Source organism: Gorilla gorilla, chromosome 2 (assembly GCF_029281585.2).
Source record: "Gorilla gorilla gorilla isolate KB3781 chromosome 2, NHGRI_mGorGor1-v2.1_pri, whole genome shotgun sequence".
In the NCBI taxonomy this organism is placed as follows: domain Eukaryota; kingdom Metazoa; phylum Chordata; class Mammalia; order Primates; family Hominidae; genus Gorilla; species Gorilla gorilla.
In genome coordinates this window covers 87,352,832-87,368,901 of record NC_086017.1, presented here as the reverse complement: position 1 = coordinate 87,368,901, position 16,070 = coordinate 87,352,832, and the positions used below count along the sequence as shown (strand labels likewise).

At 37.2% G+C, this 16,070-nt stretch overlaps 1 protein-coding gene and 1 pseudogene across 17 annotated transcripts in view; one reads left to right on the top strand and one right to left on the bottom strand.

The window, feature by feature from the left end:
• ROBO2 (roundabout guidance receptor 2) overlaps positions 1 to 16,070 on the bottom strand; it is a 1,750,895-nt gene that overhangs the window by 325,674 nt on the left and 1,409,151 nt on the right. The window lies entirely within an intron of this gene.
• Positions 8,476 to 9,313, top strand: LOC115933956 (voltage-dependent anion-selective channel protein 1-like; annotated as a pseudogene).

The window sequence follows — 16,070 nt, the reverse complement described above, 5'->3', positions numbered from 1 at the left end:
AAGATCACTATGTTTAAAAATAAGTGATTTGATCAACAGAATGGTAAACTGAGCTACAATTCATAAATTTGATAAGTATTTCTTGCATATTTTGTGAGAGCTTCTGAGCTTCTAATAGTCTTTATTACTGAGATTATTAATCACAAAATTCCCCACATTTACTCACTACTCCTCACATTTTCAAAGTGTTCTCAAATACTGTGTTAAAGTAAGTATTGTAATGAGAGAATTAGTCTTTGACGAACTCCATTTATGACTGGAATCGTTCCATTGGATACACGGTTACTCCAGAAAAGCTATGAGGATGATAAAAAGTTCCAATTTTCATTCAGTGAGTATTTATCAGATCACACGAGGCGCTAATTGCTATTTTCCCTCAATAAAATGAACAAATGTTTTCTAAAATTAAAACTAAAGAAAAAAATCAATGGCAGCTCAAGGAAAGAATTCTATGAATCTAGGATCTTCAATTCCATGGGAAAAACCATGTAACTCAAGGTGAAAGCACGGATCTTGGAACCAGATTGTTTGCATTTGCATCCCAGCTTTTCCATCTTCCAGGAGTATAATCTGTACTGTCAAATGAGGATCAAAATAATACTATTTATCCTCTGAAACTGTTGTTAGAATTGGATGAGCATGTAGTTTAATGAGTTCAACCAGTATGTGCCTAATAGATAGTTACAGTTCATATTTACGTGAACCAAATTTTAAACAAAAGATTATTTAACAATAAACCAGGTGAGTTTTCTTTCTCCATTATCTCCACCCCCTAATTCCAAGAATTTGATGGCCATTTTATAACATCAATAGGCTCACATTTTGCCCAAGATGCAGAGCTATCAAATAATTTTATGCTGACATCAGTTGCCTCCTGACAGCTCTAAGATATGAAATAACAAGCAGTCAATGTCAGTGCTACTAAATCAAGCCCAGGGCCCCCATGGCACCAGACAGCAGCAGCTTGTTACTGCTAAGGAAATGTCAGTCCAGTCAAAGTGTGGCAGAGTTGTCAAATCCCCAGTTGCGTCTGCTCTGGTATAACTAACGTTCTATAAGGTAACATTCATAAAGACGTTGTTATGTTGCCCAAAACCCTGAAGCAGAACAGCTAAGGTGGCTCTCAGAGTTCAAAAAGTTGTTTGACTTCTTCAGTCACTGAGATTTCTCCCTCTGGTAAACAGGTTCATTTTCTTTCCTCTGTAGGCACAACATTCAGGATCAGAGAATATATTTTTTTCCCTGAAAATGTTGTAAGTGTTTGGATAGAGTCACACTTCATTATGCATGTGGTATCTGACTTTTGGTTTGCATTCACAAGCAAATGCAAATTAGGAATCATTTCTTATTTCTAAAATATTGTTGTTTTTAAAATTACCTATGTCTGCCCCCTTACATCATAACTATACTTTAATTTCCTTCCACTTGGCACTTACTCTGACATCCTGTTATTATTCATTCCTACCTACAGCATCTTGACTATGGAGAGAGTATCACTTCTAAGGTGGCACATTGGCTGAATCTGAGGTTCTTGTTAGAGTTTTTCTATTTCTGTTTAATTTTAAGAATTACAGGAAACACGCGCTAGTTTAAAAATTCATTTTTGCTATCCCTGTAAAGTATGGTAGTTTTTTTTTTTTTTTTCCTTTTTGAGACGGAGTCTCTCTCTGTCGCCTAGACTGGCGTGCAGTGGCGCGATCTCGGCTCACTGCAAGCTCCGCCTCCCAGGTTCACGCCATTCTCCTGCCTCAGCCTCCCGAGTAGCTGGGACTACAGGCGCTCACCACTGCACCCGGCTAATTTTTTTGTATTTTTAGTAGAGACGGGGTTTCACCGTGTTAGCCAGGGTGGTCTCGATCTCCTGACCTCGTGATCGCCCGCCTCGGCCTCCCAAAGTGCTGGGATTACAGGCGTGAGCCACGGCGCCCGGCCTATAAAGTATGGTAGTATTTTGACTTGTGTTTCTACTTTCCCTACAACAGGACAACGGGTCTACTTTTATACTCGATGCCACAAAAAATAATGGAATATGTTGGCAGGTCACAGTCCTATTTTGCCAGTAAGTAGCATTACTCACAGATGCAGTTTTTCATCACAGTTGGTAAAGACCTTTAGTAGCACTTAAGGGCTTCATTCTCACAGTACTGTACAGTCATCAGTCAGAGTTCCATCTTTTGAGTCCATGCTAGGAACAGACATATTCATCAAAATACTGCAGTAACTGGATCTGATCTTTTGCTGACACTTATAGCCAGTCCCCTGTGACTTTTATCATGGAGACTGTGTTGAGATTAGAACTGGGTTATAGTCTGTGATCATTAATCTAAAGTCTCACTGTGGACTGTCCCAAGCAGCAAATTGGGAGACCCTCTCACCCTCTTCATATACCAGTGTTAAGAGAAATACTTACATCTGTGTTATAAATCAATCTGAATATACACTAACAGAAACAAACATATGGGTTAAATTTTCTTGAAATTACACATGGTTATAAAAATTGACCTAAAAAAAGTACTGGGAAAAACATGTTTGGAATTTGGTTGAACAAAAATATTTTTAAATATCTCAAGCTGTTTGGCAAATCTCAAAAATGCCAAGTGATTTCCAAGCCTACTGAAAATACCCTTTGTCTTACACATGAGCCTTTCAAAGCTTGAAAATTGTGTGTGTGTGTATGGTGTGTTTGTGTGGATGTGTCTGTATGTGATGAAGCAATGGGCTTTGTAATCATTTTCAGGAGTTTCATCTTTAAAAGACAAGAATAACATTGCCCATTTATCTAAGAAATTTGTTATCAGTATTGCAAACATTTATCAAATATTGGTTTAGCTCTATACACAAATAGAGTCCAAAGGCATGCACTTGGTGTGATTAAATGATGACAAAGTCATTTGATATGCATTTTCTCAAATAGCCCATGTTCTACAGAAAAGCTCTTTTTCTTGATTAATTTTGGAAGAAAGAACAGGTCAAAATGCAAATGTGTTATTCTATTAGCATGGAGGAGCTTCTTAGATTATAAACTTGATCTCATCTTATACCTGATATCAGGGTCTTGAGAGATACAATTAAGTCTCAACTCAGGAGAGCAAGTATGAAAAGTCAACAGTAGGTGAGTATTGCCAAAGGAGGGTTAATGTGCTTGGGGCATGAAGGTCATAGTCCTGGGCAGTTGGAAATCCTTGAATATGTAAAGGTAGGAGGGAACATGGGTGATAGCCAGTGTGGGAAATATGTTTATGGACATGGAGGGAGTCAGATAAAACACTATTTGATACAAGTAATTACATACATTTTTTTATAACTGTAATATATATGTTACATAGTATTAACATACATAATATATTATCCATAATATAATATAATATATGTATAATATATTATATTATATTATATATTATAATACATAATATATGTATAATATAATATATTATATATAAATAAACATATAACATATATATTAGACCTATGTTCTTGTTTCATAATAAAGATCTTAGAAACTAAAATATTCAAGAATGAAAATATCTATAAAATATAGTCCATCCAACCAAGTGTGGATATTATCTAAACAAATGTCAATTTCTCTCCTGACATCCCATTTCCTTACTCACAGATTACCTAGGTCTTAGTCATCAATTTGCTGCATTTTTTCTGAGCTTGTATCATGTTCCTTTAAATTGTGAAATTTTGCCACCAAAAAACGTCTTAAGCATTATGTTAGACAAACCCCACTCCCAGTTAGGACTGACAACTTGAAGTTGACTTCAGAATGCAACTAGAACTTTTGATTATGCTTAATTCTCCCATCACCAGACCTCTGTTGAAGCGAATTTTCTCAGTGCTACTTCATATTTGAGCACCTCTTCATTATAGATTTTTTTCCAGTCATACAATACAGTGTCAAACATAATTCCTTCCAAGGAACACTATGTTTGGTCAGAAGTCAAAGAAGCACAAAAACATCATTTCATTCGGTTATTCTAGACTATCTTGTGTTTTGTGAATAAATCTATTATTTATAAGATTATTCATAGTCACGTGTGGAGCCTGGGGAACCAAACCTCATATTCTCTCATTTGATTATTTATTATGGTATAAAACAGTGCCTGCTTAGGACTTGCTCTAGCAAAGTTATTAACAACAAGTCTCCCTCAGCTCTCTCCATGTAAGCCTTCCATACTTGAAGCCCTGTTATCTCCTGATTGCTCAGAACCACTTCCCATGGTGCTGTGTGCATGGAAAATACCCGTGCACTGTGCCCAATCTCTTGATCATTTACACTTATCTTCTGTACTTAACTGTCGTTTCATCCGTCTCAAACAAAGGGCCACTTTGTCCTTGGTGTGCTCCCTTAGTTTGTTGTACATATTTCCATTAGCACTCATCTCTTTGCTCAGTTCTCGGTTCACTTGCGGCTTGCCCGTCTTAGTTGTCCTTGTATTTCCTGCACATTGTCTAAATTATAGCGCAGTCTTGGCATTGCTTAAATCCTTTTGTAGTGGTTACATGAATGTGAACGAATAAGTTCAAGTTAAAACTGTAACACTCAACTAATCTCTAGTGCCCTTTAAATTCTAATACTTAAATTTTAACTATCTAGTGATTCTATCGCCTCTCTCTAAAATCTTTCCAGTATTAAACTTTTCTTTTTTCTTTCTTTCTTCTTTTGAGACAGGGTCTCTCTCTCTGTCACCCAGGCTGGAGAGTGAAGTGGCATAATCACAGCTCACTGCAGCTTCGAACTCCTGGGCTCAAGTGATCTTCCTATCTCAACCGCCCAAGCAGCTGGAACCACAGGTGTGTGCCATCATGCTCGGCTAATTTCTTAATATTTTGTGGAGATGGGGTCTCCCTGTGTTGCCCAGGCGGATCTTGAACTCCCAGGCTCAAGTAGTCCTCCCACCTTGACCTCTTAAAGTGCTGGGTTTAAAGGTATGAGCCACTGTGCCCAGCCTAAAATATTTCTAATACACAGAGAAGTACAGCAATATGCCCACCACCCAAATTTATGTGATACTTTATAATTCCTTCACACTCCTTTGATAAATTATGGACAGATAGAAAGTCCGGCATGAGGAGGTAACCGCTTGAGCTAACTCTGACCCAATAAATTAGGAAAAAAATCTAGAACCCCTTTATTAACTATCTTCTTAGTCAACTAGAATCCTTTCATCTGGAATTGTGTGTTGTATGTGTGGGATTACTGAAGAACAAAATGAACAGTAAAGCACCTTGCCTACTTTGCATACCTAAGATTATGAATTTGGTAACTGAAAAGATTTCTAAACTTTTTAGGAAACTCGATTTTAGTTGCAGGCCACATTCATTAAAATGTGTGATATGTAAATTACACATATCAGATAATGTTTTAAAAAGAGATAACAAAAAATAATTTTTTTTTAAATCGCTTGTAGTCTACAAGTGAAGTACCAGTTTTTGCCACTAGAGGGAAGCTACCTTCAAACGCAACAAAAGTTTTTTTTCTTTTTTCTTTTTCTTTTTTTGCCTGTAGTTCAACAAGTCCTCTCCCTTGTCTGGTCAGATACTTGGCCAACATACAAATCAGTACCTTTCATCAACAATAAATGTAATGACAATGTTTAATTAAATAAGAGCCCTTCTTTTTTTTTTAAGAGCTAGAAAGAGAAACAAAGAACCATATAACTGGCAACTGCAATTTGCGTCCCTCTAGAGGCAAAAGGAAATCTATAATTTGCCTTGAGAAAGAGGGAAAAGATCAAGAGGCAAAGACAGAAGCAGCGCCAAAGTGCAATCTTATTCCTTTACCATCTGTCACAATCACTGTCATTCCCCAAAGGCCATGTTTAAAAATGAGACAAGAGAGGGCTCCTAAGAACTTGAAAATGGTCAGGGCTCTGAATCACACTGAAATATTAAAACTCAACAATACCAGCCAACAATTGCTAGAAATCAAGAGTAAAAATGTCTTCCAGTATAAGGCCATGGTGGGGAGAGGAGTTTTAAAACAACAGGGTAAGAGAAAGAAAATGATCCCCACATAAGCCTTTAGAAATCTATTTCATGAATGGTGGCTGAATGTCTTGAAGTTTATTTACTTGGTGTAATGAATTAAAATATGCAGCTGCAATTTCAAGAATTATTATACTACCATGATTTGAACAGGTGAATTCATATTCCATGTGATAAATTTCAAATTGTTCAGCTGTTGTATAGCAACAAAAATCAATCAGGCATACAATTGCAGCCGTAAGTCATGGATTGACCACGTTGTTATCTTTTTGGGTTTTTAGGCTCTCTACCACTTGGGGGCAGACTGAACAACAACAGAAAAGGAGGACCAATAGCATAAGCAACTTTCTCAACAGAGTTTCTAAGTGCATTTTCAAATATGAAAGGGTGAATGGAAGCCACCCAACATCCATTACAATCTGTTTCATATATACCTGGAGAATGCAGACATTATGACATAGCCAGAGTGTCATTTGAATAATTTCATATTGAAGTTTCACATGAAAAAAGGCATGTTCTATATTGACGTTATTGATAATGGAAAAAGATACAAAAGCGTCCTCTTTGTTATTTTCCTTTCCTCTTCAGAGGCTTCAATTGAAGCTGTCTTACTCATAGCACACTCAATTGTAGTATAAAGTTTCCAGCCAATGGTCCCCAAAAGGACAAATTCTAATGACCAGACAAAGGCCTAGACTACTTAGATATTCAATGTTGTTCTGTCAATCAGCACGAGCAATTGGGTTATCAGTTTGCAGAAACTTTAAAAAGGCCCAAAGACAAATTATAATCTTACTTAACAGGAGATTTCTGTATGTATGCCTCATCAGTGACTGAAGTCACTGTAATAAAAATCCTTATTTCTGGGCAAGGGAAACATTAAACAATACAGGATATAAAAGAATGATTAATTCTTTATCCAAAGTTAGAATAATGTATGCATAAAATGAACCAGAGTTCTGTGACTTTATCTTTTACTTTCATTAGATTCAAAGAATGAACTTCCGAACACCTGGCACATAAAGCAATTAAACTCATAATGGACTTGGCCATTGCCCATATTGTCAATATGGTAAGAGCAGATTAAAATGAAAAATAGAAACATAATTACTTTCCAGGTATTGTAATATTGGGTAAGGAGCACAGACTAATCAAAATCATTGACTTTGTCATGTCTCTAGAAGATGGATCTGCCAGATTTAAATGGAGAAATAGAGACTTTGATAGAAGATGGATTAGAACCATTGTCATCTAAGAAAAGAGTCTCAAATGCACTAAAGCAATCCTGATGACCTGAAGTACAATAATTTCATAAATAATATTACCTTGACATCGATTTATATAAAATTTCAACCATCTTTAATTTCTCAATCATAGTATGTAGTAGAGATCATTGGCTGGTTCATGGTAGCACTTACAACTTACAGGGCAATTACTGTATCCTAGGCATTGTATTTAGGCATTTCACTTTACATGTATTATCTAATTTTGTAGTTGACCTTGTAAAGCCCTTATTTTATAGATGAGAACATCGAGGTTTAAGTAATTTGTGCTAAGTAGTTTGCTCAAGTGGTGGAGTCCTAGTTTGAACCAACTTCCGTTTTACTTTAAAATGTGTGATTTTAATTTATATAGTCTCTTGCTAGTTATAATTCTGGTTTGATAATATTCCAGAACAGACATAATGGCAAATATAAATAACAGAAATACTTGTATTCATAACGTTATCCGAAATGGTAAAACAGTTCCCTGCAGCAGATGTTTCTAATGCATTATCTATATTCTTTTATTTTTTATTAATAGAAGTTGAGAATTGGAAGAATACATAAGGTGATCAGTCATAAAACTACATTACTAGCTGGGCGTGGTGGCTCACGCCTGTAATCCCAGTACTTTGGGAGACTGAGGTGGGCGGATCACCCGAGGTCAGCAGTTCAAGACCAGCCGGGCCAACATGGCGAAACCCCATCTCTACTGAAAATACAAAAATAGCGGGTGCCTGTGATTCTAGCTACTCAGGAGACTGAGACACGATAATCGCTTGAACTCGGGAGGCGGAGGTTGCAGTGAGCTGAGACTATGCCACTATACTCCAGCCTGGGCGACAGAGCAAGACCCTGTCTCAAAAAAATAATAAAATTAAAATAAAATGAAATGAAATAAAATAAAATAAATAACATAAAATAAAATAAATCACCCCACCTTCTTCGCAATGTGGAGCCTTATATTAAAATGTTGGGCAACTCCCCGCCTTGGCGCCACAGCCCTCCAGCAGCCTCCCTGCAGCCCCCCTAGCAGCCCCCCAGCAGCCCCCAGCAGCCCCCTAGCAGCCCCCCAGCAGCCCCCCAGCAGCCCCCCTAGCAGCCCCCCAGCAGCCCCCCAGCAGCCCCCTAGTAGCCCCCCAGCAGCCCCCCCAGCAGCCCCCAGCAGCCCCCGCCGAGCCCGCCGCCACCTTTGAGCAGAAGACGGCTGTGCCACCCACGTATGCCGATCTTGGCAAATCTGCTAGGGATGTCTTCACCAAGGGCTATGGATTGGCTTAATAAAGCTTGATTTGAAAACGAAATCTGAGGATGGATCGGAGTTTACAAGCTCAGGCTCAGCCAACGCTGAGACCACCAAAGTGACGGGCAGTCTGGAAACCAGGTACCGATGGACTGACTATGGCTCGAGGTCTACGGAGAAATGGAACCCCGGCAATACACTAGGCACCGAGATGAGCGTGGACGGTCAGCTTGCACGTGGCCTGAGGCTGACCTTGCATTCATCCTCGTCACCTAACACTGGGAAAAAAAAAAATGCTAAAATCAAGACAGGGTGCAAGTGGGAACACATTCACCTGGGCTGTGACGTGGATTTCCACACTGCTGGGCCTTCCATCCAGGGTGCTCTAGTGCCGGGTTGCAGGGCTGGCTGGCTGGGTACCAGATGCGTTTTGAGACTGCAAAGTCCTTCCTGAGTGACCCAGAGCAACTTTGCAGTTGGCTACAAGACTGATGAATTCCAGCTTCACACTACTGTGAATGACGGGACAGAGTTTGGCGGCTCCATTTACCAGAAGGTGAACAAGAAGTTGCAGACCGCTGTCAATCTCGTCTGGACAGCAGGAAACAGTAACACGCGCTTCGGAACAGCAGCCAAGTATCAGACTGACCCTCATGCCTGCTTCTCCACTAAAGTGAACAACTCCAGCCTGATAGGTTTAGGATACACTCAGACCCTGCAGCCAGGTATCAAACTGACACTGTCAGCTCTCCTGGATGGCAAGAACGTCAAGGCTGGTGGCCACAAGCTTGTTCTAGGACTGAAATTTCAAGCATGAATGAATACCATACAATTGTTTAATTTTAAACTATTTTGCAGCATAGCTACCTTCAGAATTTAGTGTACCTTTTAATGTTGTATGACTGGGATGCAAGTATTGCTAAATATGTTAGACCTCGAGGTTAAAGATGATTCCGGTTTAAGATGTTACCCTTTCAGAGGTACAGAAGAAACCCATTTCCAAAAAAGATCCTTTCAGTAGTAGACTTGGGGGGAACTCGGTAGCCCCTGTGAGATGCCAAGTTTCTTTTTTATCTAGAAATGCCTTCAAGTGGTAGCTGGTAATATGTAGGCACTTTGTAAATTCATATTGAGTAAATTAATGAAACTGTGATTTCCTGAGAATCGAACCTTTGTTTCCTAACCCTAACTGATGAGAGGCTCACTGCTTGACAGTGTTACAAACTCATCTGAATGAGACTTTTTTATACAGATCTTCATGACCTGTTCCCACCCCAGTTCATCGTCGTCACCTCTTTTACACCAAATGGTCTGCAGGGTGTGGTCACTGTTTCTTCCATGCCATTTTGGGGTGGAGAAGGTGGATGTGATGAAGCCAATAATTCAGGACTTATTCCTTCCTGTATTGTGTTTTTTTGTCCTTGCACCAGAGTAAGAAATAGCTTCCAGGAGCTCCAGCTATAAGCTTGGAAGAGTCTGCGTGATTGTAATCACATGGTGACAACACTCAGAATCTAAATTGGACTTCTTTTGTATTCTCATCACTCAATTTGTTTTTTAGCAGTTTAATGGGTACATTTTAAAGTCTTCCATTTTGTGTGGAATTAGATCCTCCCCTTCAAATGCTGTAATTAACATCACTTACAGAAACTTGAATAAAATATTGAAACCTCAAAAAAAAAAAAAATGCTGGGCAATAAGTTACAAGCAAAAACCCCTGGCTCTTTTTAAGATGAGACAAACTTATCAGCCACTTACCCTTTTGCCTTTTATCATTCTTTTCTTTCTTTTTTAAATCAGCTTTCTTTGTTGAATGTCACTCTTATTATTCTAAAAATAAGACGCTGTGCAAACCTTGCCATCCATGTAGCCAATTATGTAGGGAAGGCCAAGAAACTTGCAAAAACATTGGAGGTATATATTTATAATTTGTATACAGCATTAACTTTCAAAAATCTTTCACTAGCAGTTGAATAAAATTCCTAACTGATAACAGCCCAGTTTTAAAAAATGTGAGTGAAGGGATTAGAGGATATGAATTCAAAGCCACTTCTAGCTTTTAAATTTTATGATTTTATTTGATTAAGCGTCTCAAAGTTAAGGAGAGACAAAGGAATCAACTTCACCAGCATTTACTGTTTGGTCCAACGCTGTAAAATTTGATTAAGTAAAGCCCAGACTTGTTGGAATTCATCACACAATACCATTCACCCTCAGACCTTGTAACTCAAATATGTGAGAGTAGATTGATCAGATAAAATCAATGTGGTCTGAATAATAAAATTTAATTTCCATTTAAAATTATGTGCTTGTTTATGTACAGTTACACTTACCATGCTTCTATTTATGTAGTTATTCTAAGACTGTTCTGCAAATAAGACCTTTGTGTAGTTCCAAGTTCATATTATTAATTTGCAAAAGGTTTATTTTGTTTCCTCCATTGTATGGAGAAGGAAACTGAGGCTTTGAAGACATTAAGGCACTTCAGGGATCACAGTAATGTGATCCAGCTTTCTTCTCCCTATACCACATTGTTTTACTTTCATTTTTATTATTATTCAGAATATTTATGAACTTACACAATACTAATTTTGCTAATGAGATAAATACAAAACTTCCAAGTAGATTCATTTGAAAATTGTTGTAAAGAGAAAACATGCTACTGAAATTTAAGCAAAAAGAAGGCCAAAAATAAGTTTATTTTTCACAAGACAAACCCTACCCACATTCCCTACAGGAGTTATATGGGACAACCTTGCTCTATGATGAATTGAACGAAACAATTTTGGGAAATAATTGTCTCTGTCTGCCCTCCCATCCTCAATGGCTTGATATATAATGCCTTGTGTACAATCTTGTCAAAATATAAGAAATAGATGATATATTTTTTAACACTTCCCTGTCAACCCTATGATGTTAGAATTCTATGACTCACAGTCTATTCTCTGGTATATTTGTAAAATGACATGCAAAACACAGAAACTGTAAGTCTTGGAGTCACAGAACATCTCCCTGAAAAACCTGATAGCAGAATCTCATGCATAAATTTTAATCCCGTTGAATCAATGTTATAATTATTAGGCTTAGTAACTAATGACATATTCACTAGTGTTTGTTTTGACTTCGGACAAAACACCTTAAAACAAAAACACATCAATAACACATAAAAGATAACTCTGCTTAAAGAATAAGGCCAAATGCTAGATGCAATTCTTTAAAAAGTCAGTACTTAAAATATGGAGTTAAGTCAGCATGTAGACTAAGTAAGATTGGTAGCAATGGAACCTAAATTGGGGTTTTAGATTTGCAGGTAGTATATGGATAATCATTATCGGTGCTTGCCGAATGTTTGTGGTGGTCCCCTCCTTCCAGAAACATAGCTAGATTGCCTTCTGACTTCTTTGTGGTTATGTGTGGCATGTGACTTGTTGTGGCCTATGAGTTGTAACAGAATATGGCATGCATTACTACGGGCTGAGGGATTTATGTTGATACAAAAGCTTCCAGAACTCTCCTTTCCCTCAGCCACTATCACCAGAGTGTCAACATTCCTTCACCCTGGATACTGAAGGAAAGTCAATACTCATGCCAGAGCAAGGCCCCAGCCAACATGAAATAGGCATGTAGCCCAAGGACTGGTAGACCTTAGACCTTTTTTAAAAATAAATTGCTTTTAAAAACACTGATCCTGGCCAGGGGCGGTGGCTCACGCCTGTAATCCCAGCACTTTGGGAGGCCGAGGTGGGCAGATCACCTGAGCTCGGGAGTTCGAGACCAGCGTGATCAATGTGGAGAAACCCCATCTCTACTAAAAATACAAAATTAGCTGGGCGTGGTGGCGCATGCCTGTAATCCTAACTACTCGGGAGGCTGAGGTAGGAGAATTGCTAGAACCGAAGAGGCGGAGGTTGCAGTGAGCCGAGATCACGCCATTGCACTCCAGCCTGGGCAACAAGAGCGAAACTCCATCTTAAAAACAAACAAACCAAAAAACACAAAACAAAGCAAAACAAAAAAAATACTGATCTAGAGACTGGGAATGGTTGGGGAAGGCAGGGATAGGAAGAGATTTGTGAAAGAATACAGAATTACAGCTAGACATGAGGAATAAGTTCTAGTATTCTATACCACTACAAGATGACTATAGTTAACAATAATATAATATATAATTTCAGATAGTTAGAAGGACCATATGGAATATTCCCAACACAAAGAAATGATTAATGTTTGAAATGATAGATATGCTAATTACCCTGATATGATTACTGCATATTATATGTATCAAAACATCATTATATACCTCACAAATATGTACAATTGTTATGTATCAATTAAAAAATTAAATGGAAAAACCACTGAACTTTTGGGACTGTTTGTTAACACAGAATCTCTAACCCATCCTGAGTGATAAAATAAAAATTGGTACTTGAAATAACAAATGCACACTTATGCTTTATCTTGTTCCTTTAATGTTTAACCTAATCTTTATCTGATGGAAAGTGGAGTAGGCTACACCATTTCCACATAAGAAATATTTTCTTTTATGGATGCAACTGCTGGGTTCCAATTAGAAATTTTAAGAAATGAAGATAAGCTTTGCACTGTCAGCTATGAAATTAAGCATGAGTCTAAAAGCCAACAGAAAAGGTAAATAAAGGACACAGATTTTTTAGATTTGGTGATAATTAAGATTTCTGAATTTTTAAAATGTGTGCTGAATAATTTCCATGAGTAGCTGCCATATTGAATTCTGACATGTATGTCTCTATTCACTCTCATGGCAGAGGAGGACTGTTTTCTCTTTGCTTAAGGTAGACATTTTCACTCACCAATAGTGCAAACTATGTGTACCCTTCACTCAAGACAGTTAAAGTTTAAGAAAATATGTAGTCATTAAACACTTCAGTTTGCCAGAGGGATCTTTATGGCCTAAGAATCAAAATGATAAATTATCTGACTTGTCTAGTCACACTCACTCAAAAATCTTTAAAAATATATAGGTTTCTATCTTCCACATTAGATAGTACTACTTCCATATTGGTTTATGTGTGAATTGAAAAGTAAGACAAAAAATAAAAATTAAAACACCCTCATTCACTTGCTCTTGTGTCCTTGGTTAGAGACAGGCATATGAGCTTTTCTGTTTCTTTAAATGAACTTCTAAAACTCTCTTCATAAAATGCTTCCAAATAATACAGGTAAAACTCATCATTTGCCAACAATATATGAATGATATGATACAAGATGGAGATGAAAGCATACTTGAAACCACTGACTGGTTGTTTTGAAAGTTGTCTAGATATGTGATCACAAAAATACTCAATAAACAAAACTTCTAACTGTTTTTATTTATGTAGTATCTGGTGTTAGATATAAAAATAAGCTAAAAAACATCTGGAATTCAACTGGCTGTCACATATATATGCTCAAGAAGGATAAAAACTTAACAAATTTTAAAATTTTCTGAATCTTTTTTTTCTTTTTTGAGATGTAATCTCGCTGTGTCGCCGAGGCTGGAGTGCAATGGGGTGATCTCAGCTCACTGCAACCTCCGCCTCCCAGGTTCAAGCAGTTCTCCTGCCTCAGCCTCCCCAGTAGCTGGGATTACAGGTATGCACCGCCACATCCAGCTATCTTTATATTTTTAGCAGAGACGGGGTTTCATCTTGTTGGTCTGTCTAGTCTCCAACTCCTGACCTCAAGTGATCTGCCCACCTCGGCCTCTCAAAGTGTTGGGATTACAGGCGTGACCCACTGCGCCCGGCCCTGAGTCATTTGTTTTGAGTGATGTATGAAAAGACGAAAGAATGAGACAGTTGTTTATTAGAAACAAATGATTATGAAAAAGAGATTAGTGATCCACATTAAAGCATATCCTACTAACATACAACAAGAACCCTGAGAAGTTAAGAGCTTCAGTACTTTTCAAGTGAACCCAGTTCAATCCCCATTTCCTGTGAATCAAGATGACTGTCGTCTGGGAACTTTGATTTAACACTGAATCCCGTTCGTTCTTAATCACTGACCCAGTGGTTTCAAAACATTTTCAGCAATTACATTCTCACCAAAGATCATGATGATATGATGATCTTAGCATTAGATCTTAGATGAGTTAAGAGCAAAACAATAGAAGCCAATTACATAGCCACATATATTTCTAATTGACTAAATCTTCTAAAATCCAGTTTTGCAAATATACAGTTTATCTGTGGAATCTGACAAATCATGTATAAGACATATTTGATTGGAGCTACCGAAAGCACCGGGATATTTCCGGTGCACATACAATAGTACGATATTGTTGGAAATACCTGATGTATGTAGTTTTGTGGCCTTTAGCAAAAACTGGAAACAAAGCTATAAAGAATGACAAGCAAAAATTATAACCCAGTCAACTAATGAGAAAAAGAAAACATTAGAAATGAATAAATATATTGGGGTAAATCTCTTATTACCAAAATTGATTTTTCCATGCATCTTAGATTTTGTTTTGATTAAATAAATTAAATGAGCCAGAAAATAAATTTAAACCTACCCACAAAAATTCATAATAAAATGTATAGTGGATTACTTCTGCTATGACATTTCAATTCACTCATCAGAAGACATCTGATTACTCATGAGTGCTCATATTACATTAGCCTCTTCACTCATGACCAAAAGGCTGTATTAGACCTAATCCATTAAGGAGTTTCTGTTCTTTTATTTTTTTTTTTTCACTTAAAGCTCATCACTACTATCCACACTGAATTCTATATTAAATAGTAACTCTATATTTAAATAGATATTGTATTGGTAAATCTGGGTCTTATAATATAGGGTTGTTCTAAATTATGTTTCATCTATTAGGATATTGGATAACTGTTCTGAAAAAAAAAGGCTTGAATCTTAAGAGAAACAAGATAATGAAGCTTTGCACCATACCATTTAATTTTCAGACATCTCAATTGGGAATAAATGCACAATTTTTCTGAAAGACACAATTGCTCTGTCTGGAAATTAATATCTTTCTTTTTCTCCAGAACCAGATTTGAACTGAACTTCAAGACAAATAGACACAAGATCAATCTTTTCTTATATATCCTCAATTGCAGGAATTTTATGCTCCAAATAGAATTAGATCCATTGCCTTGCTTTCTTATCTGCTTTAGGGTTCTCAAGACACAGGAATTCATTTCTCCCGAAATGGGTCTTCAAAAACATCTTTCTCAATTTAATTTCTCATAGGTTCTCAATTGGCTGCAACATTCAATTTGAAGGTATAGAGATTTACTTTTATCCAAAACTTTTTTTAGACACCATCAGGCTACAAATAGGGACTAAATTTTATCAATGTTAGATTTAGCTTTTTAAAGACAATTTCGCAATAAACGGGCTCTTAATTTGAGTTTATGTATACATAAAATTTGATATGTGATCCATTAAAGGAAACATAAAATAAGAGGAAATTTTCCTCTTTCAGTCACTGAAACCCTAGGAGGGGATCTAACTTTGAATGAAGAATATCTGCATGGCCATGTTAGACCATACATAGAAAACAAACTTGAAGCTTTTAAACTTTTTTAATGGAAAAA